The sequence below is a fragment of the Hordeum vulgare genome, chromosome 3H (genome assembly GCF_904849725.1).
Source record: "Hordeum vulgare subsp. vulgare chromosome 3H, MorexV3_pseudomolecules_assembly, whole genome shotgun sequence".
Lineage (NCBI taxonomy): Eukaryota > Viridiplantae > Streptophyta > Magnoliopsida > Poales > Poaceae > Hordeum > Hordeum vulgare.
In genome coordinates this window covers 299,547,575-299,571,572 of record NC_058520.1, presented here as the reverse complement: position 1 = coordinate 299,571,572, position 23,998 = coordinate 299,547,575, and positions in this window count along the sequence as shown.

Below are 23,998 nucleotides of genomic sequence, written 5' to 3'. Positions count from 1 at the left end.
TTCCTCCTCAAGCCCTGCCACCGCCTCTCCCTCCTCCCTGTTTCGCCGCCTCGCCCTGTGCCTCGCCATGGCTGCCGCGCGCCGCCGGCCTCGGCCTCGCCTCCCCGAGCCGCCCTCTCCCCTCCCCCCGTGCTCGCCAGCCTGCAGGAGCCCGTGCCCCGCGCCTCCCCGTCGTCGCGCCCGCCCGGGTTGCCGCGCCGTGGCCTCTCCCCGCTGTCCTGCCACGTCTCCCGCGTCTCCCGCGCGCTGCCGTGCTCGCCGCCTCAATCTCCGCACTACGCCGGCCACCGTGCTCGCCAAGGACGTTTCCCGCGTGCCGGCCCGCCGCGCCATGGAGTTGCTGTTGCACTCGTTGCTGTTGCCTATTGCTGCCTGCTGGCCTGCCGCCGCTGCTTGCGTTTTATCCTCCTGCTAGCAGCCGTCGCTGTGCAGGATGCGTGCGAGTTGTTGTAGCTGTTGCCTTGCTGCTGCTGCCTGTTTGCTTGCTGCTATCGCTAATGCTTGTTGCGTCGCTGTTGCCTGCTGTTGTAGCTGTGTCTGCTGCGTTTGCTTTTGGTGTTGTTAGTTGCTAGGTGTAGGTTGCTATTGCTGCTAGGTTGATGTATGCTGCCTGAAGCTTTGCTATTGTCGTGCCTTGTTGTCGCTATTCCTAGTGCTGTTGCCTGTAGCCGCTTAGGTTGTTAGCTGCTAGAGCTAGGTGCCATAACTTGTTATTAGTGCTGCCGCTTGTAGCCGTGGCCTCCGCTCGCATTTTCTCGTGCTGTCGCATGCGTCGCGCGTGCACCATCCCCGCCACCGAGGGTCATCGACGAGACCGAGTACCACGACGTCCTCAACGAACCCTGAACATCGACGAAGACGTGATCGACTTCCGAGGTGAGACCCGAGAACCACGACGCTGAGCGAACGACTACCGTCGACGAGACCGTGTACGACTACTTCCATGACGACCACGGCTTCCACGATAACCGTTGGTCTCCTTCTCCGAACCGAACCGCTCCAATTCACACGCGTCAAAGGTATACAGTGAGAACGTGTCGTGTAACGAAGAATGTGATGTATGAGTTGTATCGTGTGTTGCACCGTGTGTTGGCCGTTGCACGTTGTGTTCCTCTTATGGTGTGCCCCGACACATGGGAACCCGGTAACCGGGATCACCCCATCTTTATTTAGCGTTCCTGCACACGCTTCCTAAACGTTGGCACGATATTTCGACGAGTATCGGGATAGGAACGTTGTCGTGGCTTCGTTTCCGTCGTGCCGCCATGGTTCCCTCTCGCTCGCCGTGGCGACTCTTGCTTCTTTTCCCTTCTTGCCGTGATGTAATGAACTTGCATGCATGACGCATTCATGGCATATATTCTTGTGTTGCATGTCTCTTGTGCCATAGTGTCCATTCTATGCTCCACGTGTTAACCGACTAGGATGACACGTAGGATCATCGCTTCAGCCCTTGCCATGTTAAACAACAATTTAATCTTGCCGGTAAATTAACGGGAGTGAACTAATATTTAATCGTGGAGTTTCGTCGATATGCAACTCGTTGTATATCGAGCTTCACTTAATGTGTAGAATTTGCGTGAGGTAAATTGCCATGCCATCCCTTGCACCAATGATCTGATCATGCATCATATTAGGTTTGCATCATGTTGTGCATCGTGTGGTGAATATTTGAGTTGATGGTTGTTTCCGGTTTGCCCGTCTCGATAGAGTTCCGCAAGCGTGTCAGAATGTGAGGACCCGTTCGACTACATTGGTTCGCCGACTTCGCGGAGTTGTTCTTCTTCCAAGCGGGATCTCAGGCAAGATGACCATTTCCCCAGATACCATTACTATCATTTCCATGCTATTTTATCGCTTCTATCGATTATGTCTCGTTGCCTACCACATGTTAAATATCAGCCTCTCAACAATGCCATGAAAACCTTCAACATGTTCGACCTAGCAAACCAGTAATTGGCTATGTTACCGCTTGCTTAACCATGTTGTTAGCGTTGCTAGTTGCAGGTGTAGTTGCTTCCATGTGATAACATGGGTTCCTTGTTATATCACCATATTAAATGCTATTTAATTTAATGCACCTATATACTTGGTAAAAGGTGGAAGGCTCGACCTTTCTAGCATGGTGTTTTGTTCCACCTTTGCCCCCTCAGTTTCGGCTACCGGTGTTATGTTCCATAAATGAGCGCTCCTAACACGATCGGGGTTGTTATGGGGACCCCCTTCATAATTCGTTTTAGATTAAAGCTGGTCTAGCAAGGCCCAACATTGGTACTACATTTGCCCAACATAATAATTTTGTTAATACTGAAAGCATAGGGCGTCATGAACCCGAGGAGTAATTTCACGTAATACAGGGAGGGCCAGTGCTGATGGTGCTGGTCCAAAACAGAGCAGCTTACTAACGCTACCTGGGGCAACTCGGCGTTTGGTGTGGTAACCATCGCTCATCCGTCGTGTCCTGAGAACGAGATACGTGGCTCCTCTCGGGATCGTCGACACGTCGGGCGGCGTTGCTAGATTAGTTTTACCTTTGATGAGATATCTTGTGCATCGGGATTCTGGTGATGCTTTGGGTAATCTCAGTGCTGAGGTTTTCCACTAGGGAATCCGACGAGATCGCGAGCTTCGTGATTGAGGATTTCTATACGACTTGTGGTAATTTGTGATGGACTAGTTGGAGCACCCCTGCAGGATTAAATCTTTTCGGAAAGCCATGCCCGCGGTTATGTGGCAACGTGGAAACTTTGTTTAACACTGGTTCTAGATAATCTGAAGTTAACTTAATTAAAATATGCAGGTGTACAGGATCATTCATTTGATCATCAGTAGTTCACGCCCGCTATGCGTAGATCTTCCCCTCTTTATTTCTTGTACTCGTAAGTTAGCCACCATATATATATGCTTAGCCGCTGCTCCAACCTCACCACTTAACCTACCTCACCTAATAATCTTTGCTAGTTTTGATACCTTTGGAAATGAGATTGCTGAGTCCCCTGTGGCTCACAGATTACTACAACACTAGTTGCAGGTATAGGTAAAGGTTACTTGACGCGAGCGCGTTGATTGTTCATTTCGAGTTGCTTCTTCTTCTTCTTCTTGATCGATCTAGGGTGGGTTCCAGGCCGGCAGCCTGGGATAGCAAGGATGGACGTCGTTCTTCTTTTCTCGTTTGTTTTCGTCCGTAGTCGGACTCTGCTCTTACTCTTGATGATTATGTAATGTATTGATGTGACTCTGATGTAGCTTGTGGCGAGTGTAAGCCAATTATCTATATATATATCTCTTCCTTTCAGTACATGTACTTGTAACGATATCCATTCTTGCGACACGACGAGATGCGCTTCTATCCCTGACGAGGCCCCGTGCCAAATTGAGGATAGGGTCGCATCTTGGGCGTGACAGTATTAGCCATGGAAGATTGAAAGTACAGTAACCCAACATCAGCACAAGTAGAATTTAAGTTTGCTAGAGTACCTAAGGAAGTGGTGGTTTGCTTTCTTGTACTAATGTTATCACGAGTTTCTGTTTAAGTTTCGTTGTGTGAAGTTTTCAAGTTTTGGGTGAAGTTCTTATGGACAAAAAGATAAAGAGTGGTAATAGCTCAAGCTTGGGGATTCTCAAGGCACCCCAAGAGATTCAAGGATGCCGTAAAAGCCTAAGCTTGGGGATGCCCCGGGAAGGCATCCCCTCTCTCGTCTTCAATCCATCGGTAACGTTACTTGGGGCTATATTTTTATTCACCACATGTTATGTGTTTTTGCTTGGAGAGTCTTGTATCGTAGGAGTCTTTTATTTTTGTTGTGTCACAATCATCTTTGCTGCACACCTAGAGAGAGAGACATTCACACACCGTGATTTTGTCGAGCTTCACTTATATCTTTTGGGAGACAACTCAGCTCACGTGTGCTTCACTTTTATCTTTTGAGCTAGATACTTTTGCTCTTTGTGCTTCACTTACATCTTTTAGAACACAACGGTGCATGGCTTGGTAGTTGATATATGCTTTGAAAGTAGTCTCAAAAGGGGTAGTTATCCAAAGGGATACGAAAACTTCCACCTTCATGTGCATTGAATAGTTAGAGAAGTTTGATTCATCTCAATTAGTTTTGAGTTGTGGTTATGGTAATATTGAAGTCATGCTAGTAAGGTGTTGTGAATCTAGAAATACTTGTGTTGAAGTTAGTGATTCCCGTAGCATGCACATATGGTGAACCGCTATGTGATGAAATCTGAGCATGATTAGTATATTGATTGTCATCCTTTGCGTGGCGGTCGGGATCGCGCGATGGTTTATACCTACCAACCCTTCCCCTAGGAGTATGCGTTGAATGCTTTGTTTCGATTACTAATTAAACTTCTACAACAAGTATATGAGTTCTTCATGACTAATGTGGAGTCCATGGTTTAGATGCACTTTCACCTTCCACCATCACTATCTTCTTAGTACTGTGCAACTTTCGCCGGTGCACAAAACCCACCATTAGCCTCCCTCAAAACAGCCAACATACCTACCTACTATGGCTTTTTCAATGTCATTCTGAGATATATTGCCATGCAACTACCACCATGACATGTGCCACCACGTCTACATTGCCATTGCATGATCGTAATATAGCTAGCATGATGTTTCCATTGATGTCTATGCCATGCTAGATCATTGTCACAGTACACTACCGAAGGCATTCCATATAGAGTCATCATTACTCTAAGTTTTGAGTTGAAAGTGTGATGATCATCATTAATGGAGCATTGTCCCCATGTGAGGAAATAAAAGAGGCCAAAGAAGCCCACCCAAAAAGAAGAGGCCAAAGAGCCCACCAAAAAAAAGAGAGAAAAAGAGAGAAGGGACAATGCTACCACTTTTTCCACACTTGTGCATATTAAGCACCATGATCTTCATGATTGAGAGTCTCTCGTTTTGTCACCACCATATAGCTACTGGAAATTTTCATTATATGACTTGGCTTGTATATACCTATGATAGGCTTCCTCAAAATTGCCTTAGGTCTTCGTGAGCAAGCAAGTTGGATGCACACCCACTAGTTTTCTTTAAGAGCTTTCACATACTCTTAGCTCTAGTGCGTCATTTGTATGGAAATCCCTACTCATTCACATTGATATCTATTGATGAGCATCTCCACAGCTCATTGATATGCCTAGTTAATGTGACTATATTCTCCTTTTTGTCTTGCAACCTCCACTACATTCCACACCATCTATAGTGCTATAACCATGGCTCACGCTCATGTATTGCATGAGAGTTGAAAAGGTTTGAGAAAGTAAAGGTGTGAAACAATTACTTGCCCAATGCCGGGGTTGTGCATGATTTAAATTCGTTGTGCAATGATGATAGAGCACAGCCAGATATATGCTTTTGTAGGGATAACTTTCTTTTGGCCTTGTTATTTTGAAAGTTCATGATTACTTTGCTAGTTTGCTTGAATTATTATTGTTTCCACGTCAATAGAAAACTATTGTTTTGAATCTAATGGATCTGAACATTCATGTCACATAAGAGGAATTACAAAGGACACCTATGCTAGGTAGCATGAAAGCATCAAAAATTCATTCTTATCACTTCCCTACTCGAGGACGAGCAGGAGTTAAGCTTGGGGATGCTTGATACGTCTCAAACGTATCTATAATTTTTGATGGTTTCACGCTGTTATCTTGTCTTCTTTGGTTGTTTTATGTACCTTTTATATCTCTTTTGGGACTAACTTATTAATTCAGTGCCAAGTGCGACTTCCTGTTTTTTCCGTGTTTTTGACTCTTTTCAGATCTGATTTTGGAACGGAGTCCAAACGGAAGAAAAACCCCGAAATGATTTTTTCCCGAATGGAAGAAGATCAGGGGGCCTTTGGGCTAGGCCAGGTGGGCTCCAGGGAGCCCACAAGCCCCCACTCCGCCACCAGAGGGAGGCGGCGGTGGGCAGGCTTGTGGCCTCCCTGCCCGCCCCCTGACCTAGGTATTTGGCCTATAAATTCCCAAATGTTCCGCAAAATATCAGGGGAGCCTCGAAAATACTTTTCCGCCGCCGCAAGCTTCTGTTTCCGCGAGATCTCATCTGGAGACCCTTCCCGGCACCCTGTCGGAGGGGACTTTGGAGTTGGAGGGCTTCTTCATCATCATCATCGCCCCTCGAATGACTCGTGAGTAGTTCACTTCAGACCTACGGGTCCGTAGTTAGTTGCTAGATGGATTCTTCTCTCTCTTGGATCTTCAATACAAAGTTCTCCATGATCTTCATGGAGATCTATCCGATGTAATCTTCTTTGACGGTGTGTTTGTCGAGATCCGATGAATTGTGGATTTGTGATCAGATTATCTATGATATATATTTGAGTCTTTGCTGATTTCTTATATGCATGATTTGATATCCTTGTAAGTCTCTCCGAGTCTTGGGTTTTGTTTGGCCAACTAGATCTATGATTCTTGCAATGGGAGAAGTGCTTGGTTTTGTGTTCTGCCATGTGGTGACCTTTCCCAGTGACAGTAGGGGCAGCAAGGCACACATCAAGTAGTTGCCATCAAGGGTAAAAAGATGGGGTTTTTATCATTGGTTTGAGATTATCCCTCTACATCATTTCATCTTGCTTAAGGCGTTACTCTGTTCTTATGGACTTAATACACTAGATGCATGCTGGATAGCGGTCGATGCGTGGAGTAATAGTAGTAGATGCAGACAGTATCGGTCTACTTGTTTTGGACGTGATTCCTATAGAAATAATCATTGCATAGATATCGTCACGACTTTGCGCGGTTCTATCAATTGCTCGATGGTAATTTGTTCACCCACCGTCTACTTGCTTTCATGAGAGAAGCCACTAGTAAACACTACGGCCCCCGGGTCTATTCACATCGATCATGTACACCTCCGCTTTAACTTTGCTTTGTTACTTTGTTGCTTTCAGTTCTCACTTGGCAAACAATCCATAAGGGATTGACAACCCCTTCATAGTGTTGGGAGCAAGTTTTTGTGTTTGTGCAGGATCTTGAGATACTCCTCCACTGGATTGATACCTTGGTTCTCAAACTGAGGGAAGTACTTACCACTGCTACGCTACATCACCCTTTCCGCTTCGAGGGAACCCCAACGCAAGGCTCCAAGGCCACGGGGGAAATCCTTTGCATACTTGCCTAGGAAGTCCCTTAAGAGGTAGCCACAGCAGAAAGATCAAGCCAAGTATTCTCCCGTCGACGTGCCTATTTCTGGCGCCGTTGGAAGGTATTTTGTTGCAGTAGCAATCATAAGGCAAGATTTTGGGTCAAGGAGGTGAGTGTGGAGATGTCACGCCCAAGATGCGACCCTATCCTCAATTTGGCACGAGGGCCTCGTCAGGGATAAAAGCGCATCTCGTCGTGTCGCAAGAATGGGTATCATTTCTAGTACATGTACTGAAAGGAAGAGTAATATATATAGAATTGGCTTACGCTCGCGACAAGCTACATCAGAGTCACAGCAGTACAATACATAATCATCATGAATAAGAGCAGGGTCCGACTAGGGACGAAAAACAAACAAGAAAAGAAGAACGACGTCCATCCTTGCTATCCCAGGCTGCCAGCCTGGAACCCATCCTAGATCGATGAAGAAGAAGAAGAAGAAGCAACTCCAAATCAACAATCAACGCGCTCGTGTCAAGTAACCTTTACCTGTACCTGCAACTGGTGTTGTAGTAATCTATGAGCCACAGGGGACTCAGCAATCTCATTTCCAAAGGTATCAAGGCTAGCAAAGCTTGATAGGTGAGTCATGGTTAAGTGGTGATGTTGCAACAGCAGCTAAGCATATATTTGGTGGCTAAACTTACGAGTACAAGAAATAAGAGGGGGAAGAACTACGCATAGTGGGCGTGAACTAGTGATGATCAAATGAATGATCCTGAACACCTACCTAAGTCAGACATAACCCCACCGTGTCCTCGATCGGAGAAGGAACTCACGAAAGAGACAGTCACGGTTACGCACACAGTTGGCATCTTTTAATTAAGTTAACTTCAAGTTATCTAGAACCAGTGTTAAACAAAGTTTCCATGTTGCCACATAACCGCGGGCACGGCTTTCCGAAAAGATTTAACCCTGCAGGGGTGCTCCAACTAGTCCATCACAAATTACCACAAGCCGCATAGAAATCCTCAATCACGAAGCTCGCGATCTCGTCAGATTCCCTAGTGGAAAACCTCAACTCTGAGATTACCCAAAGCATCACCGGAATCCCGATGCACAAGATATTTCGTCAAAGGTAAAACTAATCCAGCAAGGCCGCCCGACGTGTCGACGATCCCGATAGGAGCCGCGTATCTCGTTCTCAGGACACGACGGATGAGCGATGGTTACCACGCCAAACTCCGAGTTGCCCCAGGTAGCGTTAATAAGCTGCTCTGTTTTGGACCAACACTCATGAGGAGCACTGGCCCGGGGGTTGATTAAATTTCCTCAGGTTAATTACTCCCTATGCAGTTCATTAGTTGTTAGGCAAATGTAGTACCAAAGTTGGGCCTTGCCAGACCAACTTTAATCTAAAACGAATTATCAAGGGGGTCCCCATAACAACCCCGATCGTGTTAGGAGCGCTCAATTATGGAACATAACACCGGTAGACGAAACTAAGGGGGCAAAGGTGGAACAAAACACCAGGCTAGAAAGGCCGACCCTTCCACCTTTTACCAAGTATATAGGTGCATTAAATTAAATAGCATTAATATGGTGATATAACAAGGAACCCATGTTATCACATGGAAGCAATTGCACCTGCAACCAGCAACGCTAACAACATGGTTAAATAAGCAGTAACATAGCCAATCAGTGGTTTGCTAGGTCAAACAGGTTGAAGGTTATCATGGCATTTTTTTGAGAGGCTGATGTTTAACATGTGGTAGGCAAGGAGACATAAACGATAGAAGTGGTAAAACGAGCATGGCAATGATAGTAGTGGTATCTGGGGAAATGGTCATCTTGCCTCAGATCCCGCTTGGAAGAAGAACGACTTCGTGAAGTCGGCGAACCAACGTAGTCGAACAGGTCCTCACATTCCGACACGCTTGCGGAACTCTATCGAGACGGAGCAATTCGGAAACAAGAATCAACACACGATATACACCACACGATGCACAACACAAATGATGCACAACCTACTATGATGCATGATCAGTTCACTGATGCAAGGCATGGCATGGCAATTCACCTCACGCAAACACTACACATTAAGTGAAGCTCAATATACAACGAGTTGCATATCGATGAAACTCCACGTTTAATGATTTAGTTCACTCCTGTTTATTTACACGACAATATCAAATTGTTGTTAACATGGCAAGGGGTGAAGCGGGTGATTCTACCTCTCATCCTAGTCGGTTAACATGCGGAGCATAGATCGGAGCTACGTCACAAGAAACATGCAACACAAGATAGCATGCCATGAATGCGTCATGCATGCATGTTACAACAACACGGGCAAGAAGAGAAAGAAGCAAGTGTCGCCACGGCGAGCGAGAGGGAACCATGGCGGCAAGACGGAAGCGATGCCGCGGCAACGTTCCTATCACTATAACACAACGAGATGTCGGTGCCAACGAATAGGGTGCGCGTCCGTGTCAAACCAATAATGATGGTGTGATCCCGGTTACCGAGTTCCCATGTGTCGAGGGCGCGACGAAAGAGAGACAACGTGCAACGGGCAAACGTAAGGCGCTAACATATGATACATCTCATACAACATAAGCATTCGGTACACGACACGTCCCATCGGTATACCTTCGATGCGTGCATATCGGAGCGGTTCGGAACGTAGCGGTGAAGGCGAACAAAGATCGTCGTGGAAGTAGAGGAAGTCGTGGTACTCGGTCTCGTCGACTGTAGTCAGACTCTTGGCGTCGGTACATGGTCTTCACATTGGTAGTCGAACACGTTTCTATGGGGTCGTCGAGGACGACGTGGTGCTCGACGAATTTGTCAATCCCACGGTGGCGGGGATGGTGCACGCGGCAACGGCAAGCGGTAGCACAAGCAAGCAACATCTACTAGCATGCAAGCTATGCAGGCACAGCAGCTAGCAGGCATTAGCAAGCAAGCACAACAGCAACGGTAGGCAACAACTAGCAGCCTAGAAGCAAGCAAGAGCAACAAGCTACAATCTGCAGCAGCAGTAAGCTGCAGCCGGCAGCAACCAACAACTAGCAACGACATCTGACAGCAGCAACTCACAGCAACCGGCAACAACGGCTACCAACTAGCGGCAAGCAAGCAAACGGGACAGCAACAACAATAGCTCGCAGCAGGCAACAGCTACTTAGGCAGGCACGCATCAGGCAAGAACAGGCAAGCAGCACGGGACAACAACAGCAACTCGGCAGCAGCATCAGCGGCGAGGCAAGCGGTGCAGCAGAGCAGCAGCAACCGCACTAGCACGCACGCAATAGCTCGGCTACAAGCATTCGCTAGCTAGCATCAGCTAGCAAAGCTTCAGGCAGCAAACCGACAGCAACAACAGCATGCACAACACAGTGACGCAACACGGCATGGCAGCACGTAGCAAGCAGGAGGAGGCCGGGCAGGGAATTGGAGGCGCGCACGGGGCCCTGGAGGTCTGGACGTGGCAAGCAGCAACAGGGGCAAGCCGGCGGCAGGGCAAGCACCGGCGGGGGACCTCGGGCCGGGGTCCTGTTGGCGTGCATGGCGGCGAGCTCAGTGACGACGGGAGGCGCGGGAGACGGTGCGGCGGGCGCGGTGCGGAAGGCCAGGGTGACCGGCCATGGCGGCCGCCGCGCGGGGACGACACGGGCGGGGCTGGGTGGCGACCTAGGGCATGTTTGCTTCGGGCATGGGAGATGCTCCCTGGCGAGCGAGGGGTGAGGGACGCCGGCGGCTGCGGCGAGCTCACGAGGCGGCGCGCGGGGAAGAGGGAGAGGAGAAGGAATCGGGACGAGGGGAACAGGGGAGGCTGCGAGCAGGAGGGGGAGGACGGCGCGAGGAGGGAGCCACGAGGGACGAGGGGGCTGCGAGCTAGGGTTGGCCAGGCAGCTCGGCTGCGGCCCGGGAAGGCCTTGGCCAGCTGGCTCCCTTTCCCTTTTGTTTAAAAAAACAGAAAACAACCACAAAAGAAAAGGGTTTTTACAAAAGAAATAAAAAAACCTTTTGACTCCTTTAAAAATATACCCCAACTATAAAATAGATTGGGCATTTTTTAAAGAATAAAAATGAAACCTTTTTTTTGAAGAATAAAATAAAACCCTTTTACAAAAGAATAAAATAAAACCCCTTTCACTAATAAAATGAGACTCTATTTTTGAAAATAAACAAAAGGAAAAATAAATAAAAACCAGAGGGGTTGCCTCCACAATATGAAAAGAATTTTTTTTAAAGGAAAGATGAACATTTTTTTAAAGGGGAGAAACAAAGCCTTTTAAACCTGCCACAAAAAACATAGAGAGAGAGAAGGGTTTTTCCCTAAGGAGCAACATGTGGGTTTTGACATGCACTTGTTGCCCCCACACCTAAACAAACACGAAGCACATCAACACAACACTGACAAAACACAGTTGACATGATGCCATGCATGATGCCATGATGCAAACTACATGATGGTGCCACAAAATCAAATAACCACACGACGAAAACGGAAATAAAGGGGGAATCTTCTGGAAGGTGTGTCTCGGGCTGTCACAACTCTCCTACACTACAAGAGGATCTCGCCCCGAGATCCAAGAATGAAAGGGGGGAGAGGATGATAAAGAACAAGAGGTAAAATTTAGTCGCTTCTTTGAAAAACGAGTGACACCAATAATCCTTGAAAGTTGCAAAGAGATGAGGAATGATATGAGAAACAAGCAAGAATTCACGGAAAATTTCGGCAGCACTTCGGTAGGAAAATGGGACAGAAAATTCGATAAGATGGAACAAATAGACAATATATATAACAAACAACTAAATAGAACAAGGGAACACCAATATCTTGATAGAACAACATAATACACCCAAAAGAGCAACATCACAATGCCTCCGGAACAAGAGAATATGAACTAGCTCAAGCGGAAGAAAATAATGAAGAAAATAATGACAAATATCATCACAATAGAATTGAAGAGCCTCTAGACAGAGAATTGACGTAGTAGTTGGAAAAACCAACAACGAAAAGAACAAGATAGTAGTGGGCTTACGAAAATCATCTCAACATATATGAGGTGACAACCAACCACTAAAAAAACAAGGATAGATTGGGAGAAACAAGATATGAACAATTTCTTACACCAAGAGGATACATTGAGAACTTAGATTAATGACAAGCACCATGATAGCATAATCCATAGGAAAAGTTGTAAGTGAAATCCAAACCAAGATAGCTCAATGAAGAAATCATGGGTTGACATATCTCGTGATCAAAGAATTGGTGGATTTAATTATCTTATTCCTGAAAAGAAAACTCTTTGAGGCTCCTACACTAACAAGAAAGCTATAATACCACCTCAAAGGATAAAGGAAGAACAAACGCATTGGAAATGCAAGAGAAAGAATGCTTGAGGTTCTCCAATAGGAATCTTGAAGAACACTTTGAGAAAATCACATCCTAGAAGAACCACCATGACGGCCTCTGTATCAAAAGGATGATCCAAGATATGAAGGATGAAAGAATAAGATTGAAGCCTTGCAAAGTCTTCGATGAAGCTTCACGAAGAGAAACTTGAGAAAACTTGGAACTCCAGAAAAGAAAAGATAAGAACACTTGAGAAAAAGGAATTGATATCATGAGTCACTCCGGAAGAAAAATTGAAATCATTTGATGAAACAAGAATAAGAATTATCTTATGCTAATTCTTCATCAAGTTTAATTGATGACAAGCAACGGATTAGCGTACCACTTATTCCTCTTGAAAGAATCTTGAAGAGACAGAGAGATAGGCACCACTTGAGGCAAAATTGAAGGAAGCATCGGTAAGAATTCACAATTGAATGGAATATCAAGAAAGCATGGAGACACATGAGAATCAAGTGATCACGATCCACCTGATAGAAGAAAACTTAAACAAGACACCAGAATAATTGAGAGACAAACGAAGAGACAACAATTGAGAAGAATTTGAGAACGAAAGATGAAAGCTGAGAACGAAGAATCTTCTGAAGTGATGGCCTTTGGAGGATCGAGAATGAAAACAACTCAGAAATGCACCGAATAGCAAGAAAGGGATTACCCTTGAACGAAAACAAGTGAGAAGACAACACGAAGCTGAAATGATGAGTCCCCAAGAGAATGGACCAAGATTACGAGGAACACTCCTTCGGTCTTACAAGCTGAAAAAGATGAGGAGAACACCACCAAGAATAAATGAGACACTCTTGAGTAATGAAGAATGCAAGGTTCAACCACTATGAGAATTAATTCAAAATGATCTTGAAGAAGGAATAAGACTGATGAAATTCATACCTACATCATAGTTGAAAAAATTTAGAGATCTCCGGAAAAGATTAAAAAGCCAGGTAAGATCCTCGGAAAGAACGTGTGGGTTATGGGCCCACTCAAAGAAACCACCGTTAGAAAAGATTGCTTCGAAGAGAGATATTGCACAGGAATAAGAAAACTAGATGAGGTTGAGAACCTCGAAATAATTAAAATAATTGAAAACACGAAACTCAGAGATATTTTCAGCACTCCGGATAGGATAGAGAGAAAAGACAACAAGATAGGATGATGAGAATTTCCAACATGGAAAGAATAAACAAGGATGAAAAGGATATGATAAACAGGGACAACTCAATTAAGTTCACCGGAAAAGATGACAAGAATGAATAAAGATGAACATGAAGCCCCTGAGAATCTACACAATGAATCAACGGATACGACACGGAAGAAAAAACCGCATAGATGAGAAGAAAGGCACTTGGATAAAAACTAATCACTGAATAAAAAGGGCGGGAGGGCGGGGAAAATAAGACAACTTAAGACAGATGAGATGAACTCCGGAAAGAATTGAAGAATGATCTGCAAAAATTGGAGAAGATTGAATTCAGTTGCAGAGAAGCACACTGGTTGAATGGAATTGACACGATGACTCCAGTTGAAAAGGAATTGATAAGACAATCTGATTAAGCAAAAGGATTAGCATTCTCATAACAATATGAGAACACCACTTAGGAAAGATCTGAAATCATGACTTGACATCGAAGCAACATGAATTACCATATTTCAACAAACAAACGGACGGGGCTTACGAAAGAAGCCAGAACAAACTCATGAGAAAGATTTTGTCCGATATTTTCGTGGACAGGATCGCACGGGCTCGAACCTTACAGTAGCCATCAAGTGCAAGGCAGTGCACCCGACATACGAAGCGTCCCCGAGTCGTAGCAAGCTACAAGGACTCTTTAAGACACAACGAGAACGCTGTAAGTCGACCGTCAACAAAAGAATCCACTAGATGTCGAATTCCAACCTAACATCATGCATTAGTTAGAAGATTGTCCTATAAGCAACTACTTGAATTCGCACCTACGAATTCCCGAAATATCTGGTCATGCAATCTGGTACACGGATACAAGGAGTAAAAATCACACAACTCCTATACTAAGCCATCACCTTTATCACATCCGCCAACACACAACCAAAATTTCAGACCTTCATCTACAACATACCCTCGTGATCACAACAATACAAAGTATGGTAGTACTCCCGAACAATCTGCACCAGTACTGGGGACATCGGGGTTATCTCACCACTACTAGTATTGAAGCAATTACGAACAACCTTCATTATTAGATACTAAGAAATCTGAATGATAATGATGTGCGCAAGAATCCCCTGGAGTTCAACTCCCCAGAATAAATCTAGTCACACACGAGGCACCAAGACAGAACTCCATCACATCGACATCATATAACTCCCAAGGATATCCGCGTGATCCTAAAATTTTTTGAGTGAGAAGAGGAGTAGAATAAATTATTACGTCAAGATTCCTCACCAGAGCATAGAAGAGGAGAAAAAAGAATCCTACTCTCCCATATATAACTAGACTCAAAGCAGTTTTTCACTACACTCGACTCGGCCAAGTTCGATCAATCAAGGGGGCTCCTAGGACGGTACTGCTCTGATACCAACTTGTCACGCCCAAGATGCGATCCTATCCTCAATTTGGCACGAGGGCCTCGTCCGGGATAGAAGCGCATCTCGTCGTGTCGCAAGAATGGATATCGTTACAAGTACATGTACTGAAAGGAAGAGTTATGTATATAGAATTAGCTTACACTCGCCACAAGCTACATCAGAGTCACAGCAGTACAATACATAATCATCATGAATAAGAGCACGGTCCGACTACGGACGAAAAACAAACGATAAAAGAAGAACAACGTCCATCCTTCTTATCCCAAGCTGCCGGCCTGGAACCCATCCTAGATCGATGAAGAAGAAGAAGAAGAAGAAGAAGCAACTCCAAATGAACAATCAACGCGCTCGCATCGAGTAACCTTTACCTGTACCTGCAACTGGTGTTGTAGTAATCTTTGAGCCACAGGGGACTCAGCAATCTAATTTCCAAAGGTATCTAGACTACCAAAGCTTAATAGGTGAGTCATGGTTAAGTGGTGAGGTTGCAGCAGCAGCTAAGCATATATTTGGTGGCTAAACTTACGAGTACGACAAATAAGAGGGGGAAGAACTACGCATAGCGGACGTGAACTACTGATGATCAAATGAATGATCCTGAACACCTATCTAAGTTAGACATAACCCCACCGTGTCCTTGATCGGAGAAGGAACTCACAAAAGAGACAGTCACGGTTACGCACACAGTTGACATCTTTTAATTAAGTTAACTTCAAGTTATCTAGAACTAGTGTTAAACGAAGTTTCCACGTTGCCACATAACCACGGGCACGACTTTCCGAAAAGATTTAACCCTGCAGGGGTGCTCAAACTAGTCCATCACCAATTACCACAAGCCGCATAGAAATCCTCAATCACGAAGCTCGCGATCTCGTCGGATTCCCTTGTGGAAAACCTCCACTCTGAGATTACCCAAAGCATCACCGGAATCCCGATGCACAAGATATTTCGTGAAAGGTAAAACTAATCCAGCAAGGTCGCCCGACGTGTCGACGATCCCGATAGGAGCCGTGTATCTCGTTCTCAGGACACGACGGATGAGCGATGGTTAGCACGCCAAACGCCGAGTTGCCCCGGGTAGCGTTAGTAAGCTGCTCTGTTTTGGACCAACACTCATGAGGATCACTGGCCTGGGGGTTGATTAAATTTCCTCGGGTTAATTACTCCCTATGCAGTTCATTAGTTTTTTGGCAAATGTAGTACCGAAGTTGGGCCTTTACAGACCAGCTTTAATCTAAAACGAATTATCAAGGGGGTCCCCATAACAACCCCGATCGTGTTAGGAGCGCTCAATTATAGAACATAACACCGTTAGCCGAAACTAAGGGGGCAAAGGTGGAACAAAACACCAGGCTAGAAAGGCCGAGCCTTCCACCTTTTCTCAAGTATATAGGTGCATTATATTAAATAGCATTAATATGGTGATATAACAAGGAACCCATGTTATCAAATGGAAGCAACTGCACCTGCAACTAGCAACGCTAACAACATGGTTAAGCAAGCAGTAACATAGCCAATCAGTGGTTTGCTAGGTCGAACAGGTTGAAGGTTATCATGGCATTTTTTTGAGAGGCTGATATTTAACATGTGGTAGGCAACGAGACATAAACGATAGAAGCGGTAAAACTAGCATGGCAATGATAGTAATGGTATCTGGGAAATGGTCATCTTGCCTGAGATCTCGCTTGGAAGAAGAATGATTTCGTGAAGCCGGCGAACCAACGTAGTCGAACGGGTCCTCATATTCCGACACGCTTGCGGAACTCTATCGAGACGGAGCAAACCGGAAACAAGAATCAACACACGGTATGCACCACAGGATGCACAACACAAATGATGCACAACCTACTATGATGCATGGTCAGTTCACTGATGCAAGGCATGGCATGGCAATTCACCTCACGCAAATGCTACACATTAAGTGAAGTTGGATATACAATGAGTTGCATATCAACGAAACTCCACGTTTAATGATTTAGTTCACTCCCGTTTATTTACACGGCAATATTAAATTGTTGTTAACATGGCAAGGGGTGAAGCGGGTGATTCTACCTGTCATCCTAGTCGGTTAACACGCGGAGCATAGATCGGAGCTACGTCACAAGAAACATGTAACACAAGATAGCATGCCATGAATGCGTCATGCATGCAAGTTACAACAACACAGGCAAGAAGAGAAAGAAGCAAGTGTCGCCACGGCGAGCGAGAGGGAACCATGGCGGCAAGACGGAAGCGATGCCACGTCATTGTTCCTATCACTATAACTCAACGAGATGTCGGTGCCAACGAATAGGGTGCGCGTGCGTGTCAAACCAATAATGATGGGGTGATCCCGGTTACCGGGTTCCCATGTGTCGAGGGCGCGACGAAAGAGAGACAACGTGCAACGGGCAAAGATAAGGCGCAAACATACGATACATCTCATACAACATAAGCATTCGGTACACGACACATCCCATCAGTATACCTTCGATGCGTGTATATCGGAGTGGTTCGGAATGTAGCGGTCAAGGCGAACAAAGATCATCGTGGAAGTAGAGGAAATCGTGGTACTCGGTCTCATCGACGGTAGCCGGACTCTTGGCGTCGGTACACGGTCTTCACATTGGTAGTCGAACACATTTCCGGGGGTCATCGAGGAAGACGTGGTGCTCGGCGAATTTGTCAATTCCACGGCGGCGGGGATGGTGCACGCGGCGAAGGCAAGCGGCATCACAAGCAAGCAACATCTACTAGCATGCAAGCTACGCCAACTAGCTAGCTAGCATCAAGCAATGCATGCACAACAACTAGCAGGCATTAGCAAGCAAGCACAGCAGCAACGGTAGGCAGCAACTAGCATCCTAGCATTAAGCAACAACAACAAGCTACAATCTGCAGCAGCAGTAAGCTGCAGCCGGCAGCAACCAACAGCTAGCAACGGCATCTGACAGCAGCAATTCACAGCAACCGACAACAGTGGCTACCAACTAGTGGCAAGCAAGCAAACGGGACAACAACAAGAATCGCTCGCAGCAGGCAACAACTACCCAGGCGGGCACGCATCAGGCAACAACAGGCAAGCAACATGGGACAACAACAACAAGTCGGCAGCAGCATCAGCGGCAAGGCAAGCGGTGCAGCAGAGCAGCGGCAACAACACTAGCAGGCACACAATAGCTCGGCTACAAGCATCAGCTAGCTAGCATCGGCTAGCACATAAGCTAGCAAAGCTTCAAGCAGCAAACCGACAACAACAACAGCATGCACAGCACAGCGACGCAACACGGCATGGCAGCACGCGGCAAGCAGGAGGAGGACAGGCAGGGAACTGGAGGCGCGCACGGGGGCAAGCACCGGTGGGGGACCTCGGATCGGGGTCCTCTCGGCGGGCATGGCAGCGAGCTCAGCGGCGACGGGAGGCGCGGGAGAAGGCGCGGCGGGCATGGTGCGGGAGGCCAGGGCGAACGGCCGTGGCACCGGCGGGGCTGGGCGGCGACCTAGGGCATGTTGGCTTCGGGCAGGGAGGATGCACCCTGGCGAGCGAGGGGCGAGGGACGCCGGCGGCTGCGGCGAGCTCGCGAGGCGGCGCGCGGGGAAGAGGGCGGCAGCTTGCGGCGAGGGGGAGGAGAAGGAATCGGGACGAGGGGAACAGGGGAGGCTGCAAGCAGGAGGGGGAGGACGGCGTGAGGAGGGAGCCACGAGGGACGAGGGGGTGCGCGCTAGGGTTGGCCAAGTAGATGGGCTGCGGCCCGGGAAGGCCTTGGCCAGCTGGCTCCCTTTCCCTTTTGTTTAAGAAAAACAGAAAACAACCACAAAAGAAAAGGGTTTTAACAAAATAAAAAATGCCTTTTGACTCCTTTAAAAATATACCCCAACTATAAAATAGATTGAGCATTTTTTTACAGAATAAAATGAAACTTTTTTTTTGAAGAATAAAATAAAACCCTTTTACAAAATAATAAAATAAAACCCCTTTTACAAATAAAATGAGACACTAGTTTTGAAAATAAACAAAAGGAAAAATAAAGAAAAACCAGAGGGGTTGCCTCCACAATATGAAAAGGATTTTTTAAAGGGAAAGATGAACATTTTTTAAAGGGGAGAATCAAAGCCTTTTAAACCTGCCACAAAAAACATAGAGAGAGAGAGAGAGAAGGGTTTTTCCCTAAGGAGCAACATGTGGGTTTTGACATGCACTTGTTGCCCCACACGTAAACAAACACGAAGCACATCAACACAACAATGACAAAACACAGTTGACATGATGCCATGCATGATGCCATGATGCAAACTACATGATGATGCCACAAAATCAAATAACCACACGACGGAAACAGAAATAAAGGGGAATCTTCTGGAACGTCGGTCTCGGGCTGTCACAGGAGAATAGCAAGAACATTAATTCAAATACTAGCAACACGCAAGCAAGCAACAATCACATCAAGCATCACAAGCATTCACAAATTTTTTAATTGGTCCTAATTTTTGAGATAAGTTAATTTAGTGAGGAGAGTCAAACACAAGGTGTGACACTCTATTAATTCTTGGTATCCTCATTCATTTTTCAATTCTTACTGGTGTTTCGTTGAAGGGTTCTTCAAGTTTCTCCTAATATATCTCTTCAATCTTTTTACAAGAGGAATAAGTGCTATGCTAAATTCGTTGCTTGTCATCAATTTAACTTGATAAAGGATGAGCTTAACATAATTCTTATTCTTGCTTCATCAAAGTGATTTCAATCCTTCTTCCGGAGTTGTTCATGATGTAAATATGTTGATTCTAAGTTGTTTATATTTTCTTTTCTGAAGTTCAAGCTTTTATCAAATATCTCATAGCGAAGTTCCATATAAATCTTTGCAATTTCATAATCATATTCTTTTCAACCTTTAATTCTTTTCTATCATTTGTTCATTCCAGTGTTCTTCGGATGTTGTTTAGGGTGGTTCTGCAAATATTTAATTCATTCCTGAGGTGTTCTTCAAGATTCTGGTTGGAGAACCTCAAGTGTTCTTTCTCTTACATTTGAAAGTGCAATTCTTCCTCCTTTTTCCTTTGAGGCGTTGTTACAACATTCTTGACTCATGAGGTGTCTTGAAAAGAATTTGTTTCAAGAATGAGATAACTAAACCCCACCAATTATTTGATCATGAGATATTTTCAATCCAAGATTTCACCTAAAGCTTTTCCTAAGGATTGTTGCTATTATGGTGATTATCTTTGATCAAAGTTCTCAATGTATCCTATTGGTGAAACAAGTTTTGCATCTCTTGTTTCTCCCAAGCAATCTTTGGTCCTGTTTGTGGCGATTGCCACCTCATAATTTTGAGCTGTTTGCCATAAGCACACAACAAGCTTGTTCTTTTCGTTGCTTATTTTTCAATAACTCCGTTCAATTCTTCTTGTAAGGATGCTCTTCAATTCAATTATACAGAAGTTGTAATTTTCTTCTCCGCACTCTTATCTCCAATGACCTAGTTTCTATTCTTTTGTTCCGGAGGCTTTGTGATGTTGAACACTTCAATCCATTATCTTATTTTATCAAGATCATGTTATTTCATTGATTGTCCTTTTAACTCGAGTGTTGTTTCCTCTAAGATCTTGCCAAAATTTCTTTTGAATTATGTCTAGTTTATCATGCCATTCTTCATCTCTTTCAACCTTCAAGATTCGTTGGTTTCACTCGTTTGTCAAAGAAGAAACATAGTTTTACTCTTCCTTTCTTCTTCCTCTTCCCCCTTCCATTCTAATATCTCGGGTCGATATCTCTTGTTAGTGGAGGAGAGTTGTAACCGGCCAGAAGTGACGCTCTAGAAGATTTCCCTTTTATTTCGTTGTCGTTGTGTGATTTATTTGGTTGTCACATTGATCATTGCATCATCCGGTGATCTCTGTAGTACTGGGGGCATCACTCATGTGCTGATACTGGAGAAGGAGGAGCAGCTGATGGGATGTCACTCATCTGCTGGTACAGCAATGGCCACGCACACAGGTCGCTGGCGGCTGGCACTCTGCTCGCGGGGTTGAGGTAGAAGAGGCCTCGGGCGCTGGATCTGCGAACAAGCACAACTGCGAGGACTGATGAGGGTGGACGCGGGGTCATGAGGGCGCATGGATGTGTCCACCAGCGTAGGTGGATCGGGGGATCTGGGATCGATGGGTGGTGGTTCGCTAGTGGCTGAAAACGAGGCGGAAAGGATCCCCAGGAGGGAGATGGGACAAGGGGTGACGGCGGAGAGGGACAAGACCCTAAAATTTATGGTTGCTACACACACATATGTGTTTGCGTTTGTGTGTGTGTGTGTGTGTGTGCGCGCGCCCGTTAGGTTAGCTTAGGTCTATCATCGAGATTATTAGGTTAGGGAGTCGAATTGACGAACAGATGATGATGTAGAGTATTACGGGGTTGATCCGGACCCAACAATCACAACCGCCGGGTTCGGGTCAAGGGGAGTTCCGGAATAGGTCGTGGTTAGTACGGGTGCACTGTGCAGAGAGGCTAGGCAGAGATGAGAGGGGAAACGGGCAGCCTGGCATCAGACTTGAAAATCTATATACGTCTCGATTTAACCGGCTATAGTGTCATCATAAGTTTAACGGCTGGGTTATTAAACGAACTCCGAATGGAACGAAATTTGGCAAGCGGTCTACCTACACTGTATTGAGACCGGACACCAACTTTTTACCCAATCTGATAATGGTTTGTACACACTTTTAAAAATAAGAATTAAAAATGACGGGGGCGCATGCATGTGTGGTTGGTCCCGAAATGGTCAACACAAAAATACAGGGAACTGGCAGCTAATAACGGATAAAAGGTTGGAAAAATGATGACAATGGTTTGCCAATGCAATGCGGATGATGCACATGATGCGATGATGCATGCGACAACCAAATAAATCATGCGGCGACAACGAAATAAAAGGGAATCTTCTGGAGCGTCGGTTCCGGGTTGTTACAAATCTCCTCCACTAATAAGAGATCTCGACCCAAGATATTAAAATGTGAAGAGAAAGAGAAAGAGGAAGAGGTATACGTTTTTTTTACTTTTTTGACAAATGAGTGAAACCAAGGAAGTTTGAAGGTTGCAAAGAGATGAGGAATGACATGAGGAACAATCAAGAATTCAAAAGCAATGTGAGCAGCATTTCTTTAGGAAAAGGTTTAGCTGAATTCCAATCCAAGATAACTTCAATGAAAAAATCATGAGTTGAAAATATCTCATGACGAAAAATTGGTGGGTTTAAATATATCATTCTTGAAACAAATTCTTTTGAGACTCCTCATGAGTCAAAAATGCTATAACACCACCTTAAAGGATAAGTGAGAATGACTTGCACTTCTAAATGCAAGAGAAATGATATTTGAGGTACTACCACAAGAATCTTGAAGAATGCTTAGAGAATGAACAAAATCCTTGAAGAACCATTAGAAGAACTCCAAAATGAAAGAATGATAGAAAAGAATTGAAGGTTGAAAATAATAAGATCATGGCCTTGCAAAGATTTAGTTGGTTCTTCACAAGGAGATAATTGAGAAAACCTTGAACTCCGGAAAATAAAAGATGAGAACCCTTGAACCGAGAATTTGGTATCATGAACATATTTGGAAGAAGGATGGAAATCATGTCAATGAAAAAAGAATAAGAATTAAGTTATGCTTACCCTTTATCAGGTTAAATTGATGACAAGCAACGGATTTAGAATATGACTTAGTATTCTTGAAAATGATTGAAGAGAGATAACATGAACTTGAAGAAGTCTTGAACGAACCACTGGTAAGAATTAACAAATGAATGAGGATAATACAAATGAACTGGGCTACATTAGGACATAGAGAGCAAGATGCGATAAGAGAATGCTTGAAGAAGCCCCGGTAAGAATTTCCAACGAATGGGGACACCAAGAATGAATGGAGATACAAGAGAAAGAAGAGACCACGATCCCCTAGCAGGAAACTTCGAGAACGCACTAGAATAATTGATATATGAACAAAGGGACAACAATTGAGAAGAATTTGAGAACGAAAGTTGAAAGCTGAGAATGAAGAAATCTTCTAAAATGATGGCCTTCAAAGGATCGAGAAATAAAAACAACCATGAAATGAACCAGATAGATATAGAAGGAACTATTCATGATCGAAAATGATTTGAGAGGATAGCACAAAGCTAAAACCATGAATGTTTAAGAGAATGGACCATGATTTAAGAGAAACACTTCTTCGGTCTTCAATGCTGAGAATGATGATGAGAAACAACATCATGAATTATTGAGACACTCTCGAACAATGAATAAGGAAAAAGTTGATCCAATGATGAAAATAATTTGAAGTGATATTGCGAAGGAATATGATTCATGGAATCCTTACTTACGTCATGCTTGAAAGAATTAGAGATCTTTGGAAAAGATTAGAAGAGCCAAGTATGATCCTGGGAAAACCTGTGGGTTATGGGCCTACTCAAAAGGAAAATAACCATTGAAACGATTGCTTAGAAAGAGATATTGCACCGGTACAAATTAAGAACTTGATGAGGTGAGAACCTTGAAATAATTTGAAAGGATTGAAAACAAGAAACTTGTGAGATATCTTCAACACTCTAGATAGAATAGAGAGAGGCTTGGATAACAATAAAGGCTTGGATAAGAATTTCCAACATGAGAAAACATTGAGAAAATGAAAAAGGATATGATGAACATCTACAACCCGAATTGAATCCACCGCAGAAGAAAACAAGAATGAAGAATGATGAACTTAGCACTGAACACCTTCACAATGAATCACCAGATACAACAAAGAGGAGAAGATAGTAGAAGCAATAATGAAAGAAAGGCACATGGATGATAATTAAATCATTTAGAAAAACGGCAGGAGGTTGGGAAAAAGCAAAGACAACCTAGGGCAAATGATACAAACTCCGTAAAG